This window comes from Equus quagga, chromosome 19 (assembly GCF_021613505.1).
Source record: "Equus quagga isolate Etosha38 chromosome 19, UCLA_HA_Equagga_1.0, whole genome shotgun sequence".
Taxonomy (NCBI): Eukaryota; Metazoa; Chordata; class Mammalia; order Perissodactyla; family Equidae; genus Equus; species Equus quagga.
In genome coordinates, this window is record NC_060285.1 from 323,293 (window position 1) to 340,609 (window position 17,317).

Here is a 17,317-nt window from a genome sequence, read left to right on the forward strand (position 1 = left end):
GCACGCCTACCGTCTCCCTGACTCTACCCTCGAAACAAGGATGCTGCATCTTTCTTTCAAGGCAAACTGCACTTTCCTACCTTTAACATTCTGCACATGCTCTTGTGCTCAGACAGTCCTTCCTCATAAAATCCCACCCACCCCGCCAGACTGAGCTAAGGGCAGGGCCTGGACTGCCCTGGGCCTGCACCAGCACACGCTGCAAGGCACTCAAAGGTTGAGCTGCTTTGACTTGCACTGCAAGGGACTCCATGGACGGACCCCGCACTCAGGTTCCTTCTGGGTACTAAGATCTCTCTTACTTCTCTTGTGAGGCGTGTGGATGGACATTTGTGGATGGTTGCAACAGACTTTGGGGAACAGAAATAATAATTCCTAGAAGTGCTTTCAGGAAAAGATGGCTGTCTCCACATATACATCAGATGCCCCTCTTTCCTATATGCCCTAGAGAATGACTCAAACACTTAGATAACATACAATCCAGAGAAAGAGGGGAACCAGAGTGAGATCCCACCTTGCCAAGGCATTTTTCCAAACAAGAACTTACAAGACAGGGCAGCTAGAGGAGGCGTCTGTGAATACTGCTTTTAGCCATAGAGTGGGTGAGTGGCTGGAGGGACCACAAGTTCCGATAAACCAAATGGGACAAGTTTTTCTAGCAGGATCCTAAAAAAGGACTGGATTAATCCAAAAGAAGATAAAAAGAAAGGAGAGAGAGAGAAAATAAGCAACAAAAACAGACGGGACAAATGGGAAAAAATAGTAAGATAACAGACATAAACTCAACCGTATCAGTAAGCGCATTAAATGCAAATACATTAATAACTTCAATTAAAGACAGAAATGGTCAGACTAGATAAAAAAGTAGCAACTCACTATATGCTGAGTATAAAAAGCTTACTTTAAATATCAAGACACAGGCTAAAAGTAAAAAAAAAAAAAAAAGTTAAAAGAATGGAAAAGGATACACCATGCAAGCACGGATCATGAGGCAGCTGAAACGGCTACACGAATGCTGGTATAGGTTTCTTTCCTCGCAATGCTTAAGTCTGCCCTGGGCATCAGGGTAAATGTGCCTCACAACACATGTTGGGAAATATTCCCTCTTCCTCCATTTTCTGAGTTTACATAGAATTGGTACTACTTCCTCTTAAAATGTTTGACAGAGCTCACCAGTGAAGCCAAGGGTCTAAAGTTGTCTTTGGTGATGTTTCAAATTATGAACTCCATTTCTTCAATAAGTATATTCTATTTCTACTTGTTTCCATTTCGGTAATTTGCTTGCTGAAAAAATGTGACCACTTTACCTGAACTGATATTGGCATGAAGTTGTTCATTATAGTACCTTGTTAATTTGTTAATCTTCTAATGTAAAGTAGGATCCGCAGGCCCCTCTTTCATTCCTATACCTTAGTGATACCTGTCCTTTTCTCTCTCTTGTTGTTCATCAGTGCTACTAAAGGTTCATTAATTTTATTGATCTTCTTGAGGAACCAGATTTTGGTTTTATTATTTTTTTTCTCTAGTATTTGTCCATTTTCTATTTCATTGATTTCTTCTTCTGGCTTCATAATTTCCTTCCTACTGCATACTCTGGGTTTCATTTGCTCTTCTTTTTATAGCTTCTTAAAGTAGAAGCTTAATCATTCCTTTTTTAGACCTTTCCTCTTTTCTGTTATAAGCATTAAAAGCTACAAATTTTCATTCAAGCACTGTTTTAGCTGTATACCACAGATTTTGATGTTTCCATTTTCACTGAATTCAAGATATTTCTAATCTCCCCTGTGAGTTTTTTCCTTTGATTTATAGGTTATTTAGAAGTATAATGCTTAATTTTCCAATTAATTTGGGGTTTTCTAAATATCTCTGTTACTGATATCTACTTTTTGTTGTGGTCAGAGAGCAGGATTGTATGGTTTCATTCTTTTTAAATTTATTGATTTTTTTTTTACGGCCTAGCACAGGAGTCAAGAAACTTTTTCTTGTAAAGAGTTAAACAGTATTATTTTCAGCTTTGTAGGCCACATAGGGTCTGTGTTGCATGTTCTTTTTCTTCTTCTTTTTCTTCTTAAAAAGCCTTTAAAAACACAAAAACCATTCTTAGTCTGCAAATTGTACAAAACCAAGCAGTGGGCTGGATTTGCCCAGCAGGTTGTAGGTTGCTGATGGCTGTGCATTTGTTATGGTCTGTCTTGGTGAATGCGGCATGTGCACTAGAAAATAGTTTTTATCCTGCTGCTATTGGGTGGGTTAAAGTCAAGTTGGTTGGGGCCGCCGCATGGTGGAGTGGTTAGATTCACGCGCTCCACTTTGGCGGCCCAGGGTTTCGCCGGTTTGAATCCTGGGCACAGACATGGCATCACTCATCGAGCCATGCTGAGGCGGCATCCCACATGCCACAACTAGAAGGACACACAACTAAAAAATACACAACTATGTACTGGGGGCTTTGGGGAGAAAAAGAAAAAAAATTTAAAAGTCTTTAAAAAAAAAGTCAAGTTGGTCGATAATGTTATTCAAGTTTTCTATGTCCTCACTAATTTTGTGTCTATTTGTTCTATCAATTAATGAGAGGGAGGGTTTCAATCTTCAACTATAATTGTGGATTTATTTATTTCTCCTTTTGATTCTGTCAACTTTTCCTTCATGTGTTTTAAATTTATTTTATTATATGGATACATATTTAGGATTGTTATGCCGTCTTGATGAATTGCCTCTTTGATCATTCTGAAATGTCCCTCATAATCTCTGGCAATATATCTTGTCTTGAAGTCTGCTTTATAATATATCAACAATTATGATCTTAATATAACATACCATTATGCTAATATAGCATAGCATTCTTGTGGTTCATGTTTGGTATATCCTTTAACATCCTTTTACTGTCAACCTATTTGTGTCTTTATATTTAAAGTGTTTCTTTTGTAAATAGCACATGACTGATTGGGTCTTGCTTTACTATTCCATCTGTTATTCTCTGCCTTTTAACTGAAGTATTTAGACCATCTACATTTAACGTAATTATCAATATGGTTGAGTTTGAGTAATTTGAAAAAAAACACAACACCCTTTCATGATAAAAACACTCAATAAATGAGGACTAGAAGGGAACTTCCTGAATCTGATAAAAGGTATCAACTAAAAAACCTACAGCTATCAGCATACTAATGGTGAAAAGACTGCTTTTCTCCTGAGATTGAAACATGAGATTCTAATCACTTCTATTCCAGATTGTAATGAAAGTCCTAGGTAGCACCATAAGACAATTAAGAGAAAGAAACACATACAGATTGAAAAGGAATAAATAAAATCGTTTTTACTCACAGATGACATGATTGTATACACAGACACGCCTAAGAAATCTATAAGGAAAAGAGCTACTAGAATTAATAAGAGTGAATTTAGCAAGCTTACCAGTTACAAAGTCAATGTCCAAAAAGTAATTGTATTTCTACACACGACCAATGAACTGCAAATGGAATTTTTAAAAATTCTGCTTACAATAACATCCAAAAACATGAAACACTTCAGGATAATTTAATAAAATATGTGCAAGACCTGTACACTGAAAATTACAAAACACTGCTGAGAGAAATGAAAGAATATTTAAATAAACAGAGAGATATTACTATGGTCATGCATTAGAAAATTCAATATGGTTAAGACATCGATTTTCCTTAAACTGGACTATTAATTCAATACAATCCCAATCAAATCCTATCAGATTTTTAAAAACAGAAATTGCCAAGCTGATACTAAAATGTATGCAGAAATGAAAAAAAAAAAAAAAACTAGAATAGCCAAAGGAATTCTGAAAAGGAAGAACAAAGTTGGAGTACTAACACTACCTGATTTCAAAACTTCACATATTGAGGAACGGAGGTCTCCTCGGTGGCCAAGAGGCATATGACTGAGCCATCCTGGAAGCAGGTTCTCCCTCCCCAGTCAAGGCTTCAGATGATGCAGCCCTGGTGACATCTGACTACAATCTCATGAGAAACCCCTGGCCAGCACCCAGTACAGCTGTTCCCAAATTCCTGACTCTCACAAACTCTGTGAGATGATAAATGTTTATTGTTGTTTTAAGCCAAAAAAAAAAAAAAAAAGAAAACTGCTTCAGCCCAAGGCATTTATCCTAAAGAAATAAAGGCTGAAGTTCAAACAAAGTCCTGTACATTAATGCTCATAGAAGCTTCATTTATAACACAATAGTCTCCCCTTATCAATGGGAGATATGTTCCAAGACCCCCAGTGGATGCCTGAAATGGCAGATAGTAAATGCACACATACATACACACAAACACACAATGTTTTTTCCTACATATATACACCTATAATAAAGTTTAGTTTATAAATGAGGCACAGTAAGAGATTAACAACAAAAAATTCTTTTTGGCATATCTTAATTGCATCACTATTCTTACACTTTAAGGCCATTATTAAGTAAAATAAGGGTTGCTTAACACAAGCACTGTGACACCATGACAGTCAATCTGATAACTGAGATGGCTACTAAGTGACTAATGAGTGGGTAGCATCTACAGCGCGGCTACACTGGACAAACGGATGATTCACATCCCTGGCAGGATATAGCAAGATGATACAAGATTGCTATTCAGAATGACATCTAATGCAAAACTTATGAACTGTTTATTTCTGGAATTTTCCATTTAATATTTTTGGACCATGGCTGACCACAGGTAACTGAGATTGCAGAAAGCGAAACTGAGGATAAGGGAGGACTACCGTAGTCAAAAACTGCTATCAGTCCAGATGACCTTCCTGAGTGCTTAAATAAACTGTGATCCATCCATACCATGGAATACTACTCAGCAATAAAAAGGAACACACTATTGCTACATGCAACAAGTTGGATGAGTCTTTAGGGAATTATTGCTAAGCAAAAAAGGTTAATCCCAAGGATGGATTAAAAAAAAAGACGCAACAATATGCTCTCTCAAAGGAAACAAATCTCAACTCTAAAGATAAACACAAGCTCAGAGGGAAGGGATGGAAGACAATACTCCAAACTAATGGCAAACAAAAGAAAGCAGGTGTTCAACAGACGCAGAGAAAACATTTGACAAGATCCAACAGCCATTTATGCTAAAAACTCTCAATCAAATGGGTATAGAAAGTACCTCAACATAATAAGGGCACATATGACAAACCCACAGCCAACACCATACTCAAAGGGGAAAAACTGAAAGCCATCCCTGTGAGAATAGGAGCAAGACAAGGGTACCCACTCTCGCCACTCTTACTCAACATAGTATTGGAGGTTTTGGCAAGAGCAATAAGGCAAGAAAAAGAAATAAAAGTAGGCGCTGGCCCAGTGGTGCAGCGGTTAAGTGCGCACATTCCACTTCCCGGTGGCCCGGGGTTTGCTGCTTCAGATCCCGGGTGCGGACATGGCACCGCTTGGCACGCCATGCTGTGGTAGGCATCCCACATATCAAGTAGAGGAAGTTGGGCACGATGTTAGCTCAGGGCCAGGCTTCCTCAGCAAAAAGAGGAGGACTGGCAGTAGTTAGCTCAGGGCTAATCTTCCTCAAAAAAAAAAAAAAGAAAGAAAGAAAGAAAAGTAATCCAAATAGGTAATGAAGAAGTGAAACGCTCACTGTTTGCAGACAACATGATCTTATATATAGAAAATCCTAAAGAATCTATCAGAAAACTATTAGAAATAATCAGCAACTACAGCAAAGTTGCAGGGTACAAAGTCAACTTACAAAAATGAGGTGCATTTCTATACTCTAACTAACAGAAAGAGAACTCAAGAATACAATCCCATTTACAATCACAACAAAAAGAATAAAATATCCAGGAATAAATTTAACCAAGGATGTGAAAGACCTATACAAAGAAAACTATAAGACATTACTGAAAGAAATTGATAATGACATAAAGAAATGGAAAGATATTCCATGCACAGGGACTGGAAGAATATGTATAGTTAAAATGTCCACACTACCTAAATCAATCTACAGATTCAATGCAATCCCACTCAGAATCCCAATGACATTCTTCACAGAAACACAACAAAGAATCCTAAAATTCATATGAGGCAACAAAAGACCCCAAATACCTAAAGCAATCCTGAGAAAAAAGAACCAAGCTGGAGCCATCACAATCCCTGACTTCAAAATATACTGCAAAGCTATAATAATCAAAAGAGCATGGTACTGGCTCAAAACAGACACACAGATCAATGGAACAGAACTGAAAGCCCAGAAATAAAACCACACACCTATGACTCCACTCATATGTAGAAGTTAAACATGTAGACAAAGAGAACAGATTAGTGGCTACCAGCGGAAAGGGGGCGTGGGGGGCAGGCACAAAGGGTGAAGTGGTGCACCTACAATACGACTGACAAACAATAATGTACAACTGAAATTTCACAAGGTTATAAACTATCATAATCTCAATAAAAAGTCAGAAAAAAAAAACCACACATCTACAGACAGCTAATCTTCGACAGAAGAGCTAAGAACATACAATGGAGAAACAAAAGTCTCTTCAATAAATGGTGTTGGAAAAACTGGACAGCCACATGCAAAAGAATGAAAGTGGACCATTGTCTTTCACCATACACAAAAATTAACTCAAAATGGATCAAAGACTTGAAGGTAAGACCTGAAACCATCAACCTCCTACAAGAAAGTATACACAGTACACTCTTTGACATCGGTCTTAGAAGGATCTTTTCGAATACCATGTCTACTTGGACAAGGGAAACAAAAGAAAAAATAAGTGGTGTTTCATCACACTAAAGAGCTTCTGCAAGGCAAGGGAAACTAGGAACAACACAAAAAGATAACCCACCAACTAGGAGAAAATATTTGCAAATCATATATCCAACAAGGGGTTAATCTCCAAAATACATAAAGAACTCACACAACTCAACAACAAAAAGACAAACAATCTGATCAAAAGATGGGCAGGGGATATGAACAGACATTTTTCCAAAGAAGATATACAGATGGTCAACAGGCACATGAAAATATGTTCAACATCACTAGTCATCAGGGAAATGCAAATCAAAACTACACAGAAATATCACCTAACACGTGTCAGAACAGCTAGAATCACCAAGACCAAAAATGAAAAATGTTGGAGAGAATGTGGAAAAAAGGCAACCCTCCTACACTGCTGGTGGGAGGGCAAACTGGTGCAGCCACTATGGAAAACAGTATGGAGATTTCTCAAGAAATTAAAAATAGAAATACCGTACAACCCAGCTATCCCACTACTGGGTATTTATCCAAAGAACTTGAAATCAACAATTCAAAGAGACTTATGCACCCCTATGTCCACTGCAGCATTATTCACAACAGCCAAGACATGGAAGCGACCCAAGTGCCCAATGACTGATGATCAGATAAAGAAGATGTGGTATATGTATATGTGTATGTGTATATATGTATATACACATGCACACAATGGAATACTACTCAGCCATAAAAAAAAAGATCAAATCGTCTCATTTGCAAAAACATGAATGGACCTTGAGGGTATTATGTTAAGCGAAATAAGCCAGAGAGAGAAAGAAACACCATATGATCACTCATATGTGGAAGATAAACGAACACATGGACAAAGAGAAGTTTAGTGGTTACCAGAGGGGAAGGAGGTTGGGGGTGGGCACAAGGGGTGAAGAGGCACATTTATATGGTGACTGACAAATAATAATGCACAACAGAAACTTCACAATGTTATAAACTATTATGAACTCACTAAAAATTTTTTAAAAGGCAATCCTCAAAGGTTACATACCGTATGATTCTTTTTACGTATAACATTTTTGAAATGACAATATTTTGTAAATGAAGGACAAATTAGTGGTTGCCAGTGGTTAGGGATGGGAGGGTGTGTGGCAGGAGGGATGTGAGTGTGGTTATAAATGGGCAACACGAGAATCCTCAAGGCTTTGGAACTGTTGAGCATCTTGACTGATGGTAGATACAGAACCCACAGAGATGACAAACTACACAGAACTAAACACACACAAACAAGTACCAATAAAACTGGGAAATATGAATAAGATGAGTGGACTGTGTCAATCTCATTCCTGGTTGTGACCTTCTACCTGTAATTTTGCAAAATGTTACCACTGGAGGAAACTGGAAAATGGTACACAAGAGATCTCTTTGTATTATTTCTTACTGTTGCACTATTAAAAATGTGAATACTATTAATAAGCTCAAGCTATTAAACAGATATAAAGTTCTACACTCAAAGAACAGACAACACAAATTCTTTTTGAACACACCATGTAACATTCATAAACATAAACCACACATTAAATCAATAAAGAAACCTCAATATACATCAAAAGACAATTATCTTAGGGATTGTAATCTCAATATAGTATTGAGATGCATAATAAAGTACAGAAAGTAATATCTAAAGGACAGTTTTTTAAAATTCTTTATGTTAACTGACAAGCTGATCATAAAATCTATATGGAAATGCAAGAGGCCCAGAATAGACAAAATGATCCTGAAAAGGAACAAAGTTGGAGGACTTGCAATTCCCAAATTAAAAATTTGCTACAAAATTACAAGACATATAGATCAATGGAAGAGAAATGAGAGTCAAGAAATGGATCCTTTCACTTACAGTCAATTGATTTTTGACAAGGGTGCCAAAATGATGCAACGAGTGTAAGAACAGTTTTCTCAACATATGATGCTGGGACAACTAGATACCTGCATACAAAAGAATACATTTGGGCCCTGACCTACAAACTATACACAGAGATCTACTCAAAACAGATCAAAGACATAAATTTAAGTGCTTAAACTATAAAAGTCTTAGGAGAAAACACAGAGGCAAATCACGAGCTTGGATTTGGCCAGGGTTTCTTAGATATGATACCAACATGAATAAAAGGTCAAAAAAGATAAATTAGACTTCATCAAAAATAAAGCTTTTGTAGGCCAGCCCTGGTGGCCTAGTAGTTGAGTTCAGCACATTCGGCTTCAGCAGCCTGGGTTCAGTTTCTGGGCACAGACCTACATCTCTCTGTTAGCGCCATGCTGTGATGGTGGCCCACATACTAAAAAATAGAAGACTGGCAAGAATGTCAGCTCAGGGCAAATATTCATCAGCATAAATAAATAAATAAGTAAATAAGTAAATAAATACAAATAAAAAATAAAGCTTTTGTGCTTCAAATGGCACCTTCAAGAAACTATAACAAAAGAAAATTTTTACAAAAGAAAATTTTTGCAAATCATGTCTGATAAATGACTTGTATCTAGAATATATAAAGAACTCTTACAACTCAATAATAAAAAGGGAAATTTTAAAATGAGGAAAAGATCTGAAGAGACACTTCTCCAAAGAAAACATCCAAATAGCCAATAAGCACATGAAAAGACGCTTAGGAACATTAGCCAACAAGGAAATGCAAGTCAAAATCACAATGAGATACAACTTCAGGCCCACCAGGATGGCTATAATCAAAGAGACTGATGGACTAGCATCATGGCACAGTGAACTTTCCAGGTAATCTCTCCCCTCCAATATACAATGAAAAAACATCCATACTCCAACAGAGGACATCGAAACACAATATAAATAACATCAGACAGACACACGCAGTCATGTGGTGGATGGCACAGGGGCTGGAGCCCCTCGGAGGAGGAGGGGGAACAGGGTAAGACAAAATTTCACTCCCTCCCCTAAAGATTGAGTACCAGGATGACGGGAGGCCTCCGAGAGGGAAGGAACAGGGTAGTGGACATTCGTTTGCGGGAACATCAAGGATCCCTGGTGGGCCCTTGTAGCCTAGAGGGAAGCCCTCTATTGGGGGGAAAGCTTTCGTGGGGGGTGACTTTATCAAACCAACACTCCAGGAGAGCAGATAGCAAGAGCAGAGGGAGAAAACCCCGAGGTCACGCAGGAGAAAGCGCTCCTCCCCCACCCACTCAGTTTGCTCCAGTGCCTGGGATCTCATCAAAGGCAGAAGGCTCAGAATACGTGGCTGTTGACCCCCACCCAGTGGCGACAGGCGGTAATCACGACCAGATAACACCAGGATGCGAAAAAAACAGAGCCACTCCCTCTAGCAATATCAAACATTATATTAGATCTCCAGACCAGAGAGAAAATGACAAGTACCCAGAAATACGTAATCTTAATGACAAAGAATTCAAAATAGCTATCATCAAAAAACTCAACAAGTTAAAAGAGAATGTAGAGAAACAATTCAATGAGTTCAGAAGCTGCTTCACAAAAGAGATTAAAACTGTAAAGAAGAATCAATCGGAAATGTTAGACGTGAAAGACACAATCAATGAGATAAAATATGGATTCCCTGGACGATCGAGTGGACCCCAGAGAGCAGCGAATCAGCATAATTGAAGATAGACATGTTGAAATGCTCCAGATAGAGGAGGAGAGAGAACTAAGACTAAAAAGAAAGGAATAAAGTTTCTGAGACATATCCAACTCAATTAGGAAATGCAATATAAGAATTATAAGTATTCAAGAAGGAGAAGAGAAGGAGAGTGAAGCAGAAAGCGTGTTCAAAGAAATAGTAGCAGAGAACTTCCCAAACCTAGAGAAAGAGATGGAAATCCATGTGGAAGAAGAATCCAGATCTAGATACGTTAATGTAAAAAGACGTACTGGAAGGCATATAGTAGTAAAACCAGCAGAAATTAATGACAAAGAAAGAATACAAAGGGCAGCAAGGCAGAAGAAGACAACCTACAAAGGAACCCCTATCAGGCTTTCAGTGGACTTCTCTGCAGAAACCTTACAGGCCAGGGGAGAATAGAATGACACATTCAAGTCTTTGAAAGACAAAAATTTTCAGCCAAGAATACTCTATCCAGCAAAAATACCCTTCAGATATGATGGAGAAATAAAAAACTTTCCCAGATAAACAAAAGCTAAGGGAGTTCGTAGCCACAAGACAACCCCCCCCCCCGCCCCCCCCGCTCCAACATACACAAGAAATCCTCAAGAAGGCCCTCATACCTGGAAAAAAACAACAAAACGGAGAAAGGGGTTACAAAGCACGGAGTAAGGAGATAGATAGGTAGACAAAATCGGAGCAGGATAGCAAATACTCAAGTATAGCATTAACGACAAAGGGAAGGAAAACATCAAAAACAAAGATAATCTTGTCATTTTGACCACCACCTCACAGCACAAGGTGGAATAAGATGTGAGAAAAACCACTTAGGAGGGGAGGAGGAGAGAGACTGAATTGGTCTAACCTAAGGAAATGAGAGGCCATCAGAAAATGGACTATCTTATACACGAGCTTCTGAATACAAATCTCATGGTAACCACTAAACAAAAAAGCAGAACAGAGACACAAATAATAAATAAGGAGAAAACAAACACAACATAAAAAAACTACATAATCCAATAGGTAGACTAAAACACACAGGACGAGAAACAAAGGAAATGCAGGAGAAGCGGAAAAGGAGTGATAAAATGGCAGCATTAAGCCCTCATACATCGATAATCACCCTAACTGTAAATGGATTGAATCCTCCAATAAAAAGACACAGACTGGCAAGATGGATTACAGAACAAGACCCAACAATATGCTGCCTCCAGGAAACACGTCTCAGCTCCAACAACAAACAGAGGCTCAGAGTGAAGGGATGGAAGACGATACTCCAAGCTAATGGCAAACAAAAGAAAGCAGGTGTCACAATATTTGTATCAGACAAAGTAGACTTCAAGGCAAGACAGGGAAAGAGAGACAAAGAGGGGCAGTATATAATGATCAAAGGGACATTCCGTCAAGAAGAAATAACGCTTAGAAATATCTATTCCCCCAACACAGGAGGACCAAAGTAGATAAAGCAACTATTAACAAATCTAAAAGGAGACATTAATAATAGCACAATAGTATTAGGGGACCTCAACACTCCACTCACATCAATGGGTAGATCATCCAGACAGAAAATCAACAAGGAAACAGTGGAATTAAATGAAAAGCTAGAGCAGTTGGACTTAATAGACACATAGAGAACACTCCATCCAAAAACAGCAGAATACACATTCTTCTCAACTGCGCATGGAACATTCTCAAGGGTAGACCATATGTTGGGAAACAAGGCAAGCCTCAATAAACTTAAGAAGATTGAAATAATAACAAGCATCTTTTCTGATCACAGTGCCCTGAAGCTAGAAATTAATTACAAGAAAAAAGCTGAGAAAGGGACAAAGATGTGGAGACTAAACAACATGCTATTGAACAAGCAATGGATCAGTGAAGAAATTAAAGGAGAAATCAAAAAGCATCTGGAGACAAATGAAAATGAAAACACACCATACCAACTCATATGGGATGCAGCAAAAGCCATATTAAGAGGGAAATTCATTGCAATAAGGCTCACCTTAACGAACAAGAAAAATCCCAAATAAGCAACCTCAAATTGCACCTAACTGAATCAGAAAAAGAAAAACAAACAAAGCCCAAAGTCAGCAGAAGGAGAGAAATAATAAAAACCAGAGCAGAAATAAATGCGATTGAAACAAAAAAGGCAGTAGAAAGGATCAGTGAAACAAAGAGCTGGTTCTTTGAGAAGATAAATAAAATCGACAAACCCCTAGCCAGACTTATAAGGAAAAAAAGACAGATAAACAAAATTAGAAATGAAAGAGGGGAAATAACAGCGGATACCACAGAAATACAAGATTGTAAGAGAATACTAGGAAAAACTATATGCCAACAAAATGGATAATCTAGAGGTAATGGATAAATTCTTAGACTCTTACAACCTCCCAAAGCTGAATCAAGAAGAAACAGATAATCTGAATAGACCAATCTCAAGGAAAGGGATTGAAACAGTAATCAAAAGCATCTCAAAGAATAAAAGCCCAGGACCGGATGGCTTCCCTGGGGAATTCCGCCAAACATTCAGAGAGGATTTAATACCTATCCTTCTCAAGCTATTCCAAAAAATTAGGGAAGATGGAAGACTTCCTAAGACATTTCACAAGGCCAACATCACTCTGATACCAAAGCCTGACAAGGACGACACAATAAAGGAAAACTACTGGCCAATATCGCTGATGAACATAGATACAAAAATCCTCAACAAAATATTGGCAACCTGAATACAGGAACACATCAAAAAGATCATACATCACGACCAAGTGGGATTTATACCAGGGACACAGGAATGGTTCAACATCCGCAAATCCATCAGTGTGATATACCACATCAACAAATTGAGGAATAAAAACCACACGATCGGGGCCGGCCCCATGGCCAAGTGGTTAACTTCGCACGCTCCGCTTCAGTGGCCCAGGGTTTCACCGGTTCGGATCCTGGGCGCGGACATGGCACCACTCATCAAGCCATGCTGAGGCGGCACCCCACATGCCACAACTGGAAGGACCCACAACTGAAAATATACAACTGTGTACCGGGGGGCTTTGGGGAGAAAAACGAAAAATAAAATCTTTAAAAAAAGCAAAAACCACATGATCATCTCAATAGACACAGAGAAAGCACTTGACAAGATCCAACAGCCATTTATGACAAAAACTCTCAACAAAATGGGGATAGAAGGAAATTACCTCAACATAATGAAGGCCGTATATGACAAACCCACAGCCAACATCATACTCAATTGGCAAAAACTGAACACCATCCCTCTGAGAATAGGAACAAGATAAGGATGCCCACTATCACCACTCTTATTCAACATAGTACTGGAGGTTTTGGCAAGAGCAATTAGGCAAGAGAAAGGAATAAAAGGAATCCAAATAGGGAGTGAAGAAGTGAAACTCTCCCTGTTTGCAGATGACGTGATCTTATGTATAGAAAACCCTAAAGAATCCGTTGGAAAACTATTAGAAATAATTGACAACTACAGCCAAGTTGTGGGATACAAAATCAACTTACAAAAAGATCAGTTGCATTTCTGTACTCTAATAACGAACTAACAGAGAACTCAAGAATACAGTTCCATTTACGATCGCCACTAAAAGAATAAAGTACCTAGGAATAAATTTAACGAAGGAGGTGAAGGACTTATACCATCAAAACTATAAGACATTATTGACAGAAATAGATAACAACATAAAGAGATGGAAAGAGATGCCATGCACGTGGATTGGAAGAATAAACATAGTTAAAATGTCCATGCTACCCAAAGCAATCTACACATTCAGTGCGATCCCAATCAGAATCCCAGTGACATTCTTCATGGAAATAGAACAAAGAATCCTAAAATTCATATGGGGCAACCAAAGATCCCGAATTGCTAAAGCAATACTGAGAAAAAAGAACAAAGCTGGAGGCATCACAATCCCTGACTTCAAAATGTACTACAAAGCCATAGTGATCAAACCAGCACGGCACTGGTACAGAAACAGACACACAGATCAATGGAACAGAACTGAAAGCCCAGAAATAAAAACGCACATCTACGGACAGCTAATCTTCGACAGAGGTGCCAAGAACATACAATGGAGAAAAGACAGTCTCTTCAATAAATGGTGTTGGGAAAACTGGACAGCCACATGCAAAAGAATGAAAGTAGACCATTATCTCACGCCATACACAAAAATAAACTCAAAATGGACCAAAGACTTGAAGATAAGTGCCGAAACCATAAAACTCCTGGAAGATAATATAGTAGTACACTCTTTGACATTGAACTTATTAAAAGGATCTTTTCGAATACCATGTCTTCTCTGACAAGGGAAACAAAAGAAAAATAAACAAGCGGGAGTTCATCAGACTGAAGAGCTTCTGCAAGGCAAAAGAAACTGGATCAAAACAAAAAGACAACCCACCAAATGGGAGAAAATATTTGCAAATCATGTGTCTGACAAGGGGTTAATCTCCATAATTTATAAGGAATTCACACAACTGAACAATAACAGAACAAACAGCCTGAGCAAAAAATGGGCAGAGGATACGAACGGACGTTTTTCCAAAGAAGATATACAGAGGGCCAATAGACACATGAAAAGATGTTGAACATCACTAATCATCAGGGAAATGCAAATCAAAACTACACTAAGATACCACCTTACGCCTGTTAAAATGGCTATAATCACTAAGACTAAAAATAACAAATGCTGGAGAGGGTGTGGAGAAAAGGGAGCCCTCATACACTGCTGGTGGGAATGCAAACTGGTGCAGCCACTATGGAAAACAGTATGGAGATTCCTCAAAAAACTAAAACTAGAAAGACCATACGACCCAGCTATCCCACTACTGGGTATCTACTCATCAACTTGAAATCAACAATCCAAAGTAACATATGCACCCCTATGTTCACTGAAGCACTATTCACAATAGCCATGGGAAGACATGGGAACAATCCAGGTGCCCATCGACTGATGATTGGATAAAGAAGAGGTGGTATGTATATACAATGGACTACTACTCAGCCATAAAAAAGACAAAATCATCGCATTTACTACAACACGGAAGGACTTGGAGGGAATTATGTTAAGCGAAAAAAGCCAGACTGAGAAAGACAAACACTAGATGATTTCATTCATATGTGGAATATGAACAAACACATGGACAAACAAAACAGTTCAGTGTTTATGAGGGGAAGGGGAGTGAGAGGTGGGCACAGCGGGTGAAGGGGAGCACCTACGCGGTGACGGTCAGGAAATAATGTACAACTGAAATCTCACATTGATGTAAACTATCATGAACTCAATTAAAAAAAAAGACTGATAAAAACAAGTGTTGGGGAGGATCTCGAGAAACTGGAGCCCTCATATATTGCTGGTGAGAATGCATACTGGTACAGTTGCTTTGAAAAAATAGTCTGGCAGATCTTCAAATGATTAAACATAGAGTTACCTTATGAGCTAGCAATTCCACTCCTAGGATTATACACAAGAAAAATGAAAATGTACATGCACACAGAAACTTGCACACTAATGTTCACCAAAGCATTGATTAATAAAAGCCAGAAAGTGGATACAACCCAAATGTCAATCAAGGGATGAACGGATTAAGAGGATGTGGTATGTCCACACAATGAAATATTATTCTGTAATCAAAAGGAATGAAGTACTAGGGGCAGCCTGGTGGTGCAGTGGTAAAGTTCGCATGTTTTGCTTCGGCAGCCCAGGGTTCACCGGTTCGGATCCTGGGTACAGACCTACTCACTGCTTATCAAGCCATGCTGTGGCAGGCATCCCAAGTATAAAGTAGAGGAAGATGGGTACAGATGTTAGCTCAAGGCCAGTCTTCCTCAAAAAAAAAGGAATGAAGTACTAATAGGTACTGAAAGCTGTACGAACCTGGAAAATGTTATGCCAAGTGAAAGAAGTCAGTCATGAAAGACCACATAGCATATGATGTCACTTACATGAAACATGCAGAAGAGACAAATCTATAGAGACAGAATGCAGGTTAGTAGTTGCCAGAGGCAGGGTGAATGGGAGGGCCAGGGGAAAGGGGGATAACTGATGAAGGGTACAAGGTTTCTTTTTGGGGTGATGAAAGTATCCTAAAATTAATTGTAGGGATGGTGGTACAACTCTGGGAATACACTAAAATCTACTGAACTGTACAGTTTAAACAGGTGAATTTTATGGTGTGTGAATTCTATCTCAAGAAAACTGTTACAAGAAATCCTAGGGAGGGCCCAGTGGCTAGTGGTTAAGTTTGGCATGCTCCACTTCAGTGGCCCAGGCTCACAGGTTGGATCCCAAGCATGGACCTACACCACTTGTCAGCCATGCTGTGGCAGCAACCCACATACAAAGTAAAGGAAGACTGGCACAGATGTTAGCTCAGGGCTAATCTTCCTCAGGCAAAAAGAGAGGAACATTGGCAACAGATGGTAGCTCAGGGTAAATCTTCCTCAGCAAAAAAAAAGAAAAAAGAAATCCTATGTGTCTGAAACTAAATGAATATCCCTTAAAAACCCTTAAGTTAGGAAAGCACTTAAGAAATATTTGCAATTGAACAATAACAAAAAAATTACATGTCAAAATTTGGGAGACTCAGCTCTAAGGAGTACTTTAGAAAAGAGTGTATAGTTTTAAGCATGTTTATCAGGAAATAAGAACAGTGAAAACTAAACAAACTGAGCAACTAACCCAGGAAGTTAGAAAAGAACACTGAAATAAACCAAAAGGAGAAATATAATAACTTGAATCAATGAAATAAGAAATCTAAAACGTGAGATTAACTAAACTAAAACCTGATTCTCTGAAAAAATAATTAAATACATATTCTCACTTCACAGCTGGTGGACTGGTCAGATCATCACAAGTGTTGGCAGGACAGGCGGCAGGAGGAACCTCACACGTTCCTGACAGGAAAGGAGACAGGCCGCTGCTCTGTGGC

The 17,317-nt window shown here is 38.6% G+C and overlaps 1 protein-coding gene across 6 annotated transcripts in view; it reads right to left on the reverse strand.

Annotated features, from left to right (window-relative positions):
- The window catches only part of PPP6R2 (protein phosphatase 6 regulatory subunit 2), a 100,134-nt gene that overhangs the window by 47,477 nt on the left and 35,340 nt on the right, over positions 1 to 17,317 (reverse strand). The window contains exon 3 of one of the 6 annotated variants that reach the window (XM_046646157.1): positions 548 to 677. The exons of the other annotated variants lie outside the window; for them this stretch is intronic. The gene's annotated coding sequence lies outside the window, so the exon portion shown is untranslated. The remainder of the gene's footprint in view (positions 1 to 547; positions 678 to 17,317) is intronic. 6 annotated transcript variants of the gene reach the window in all.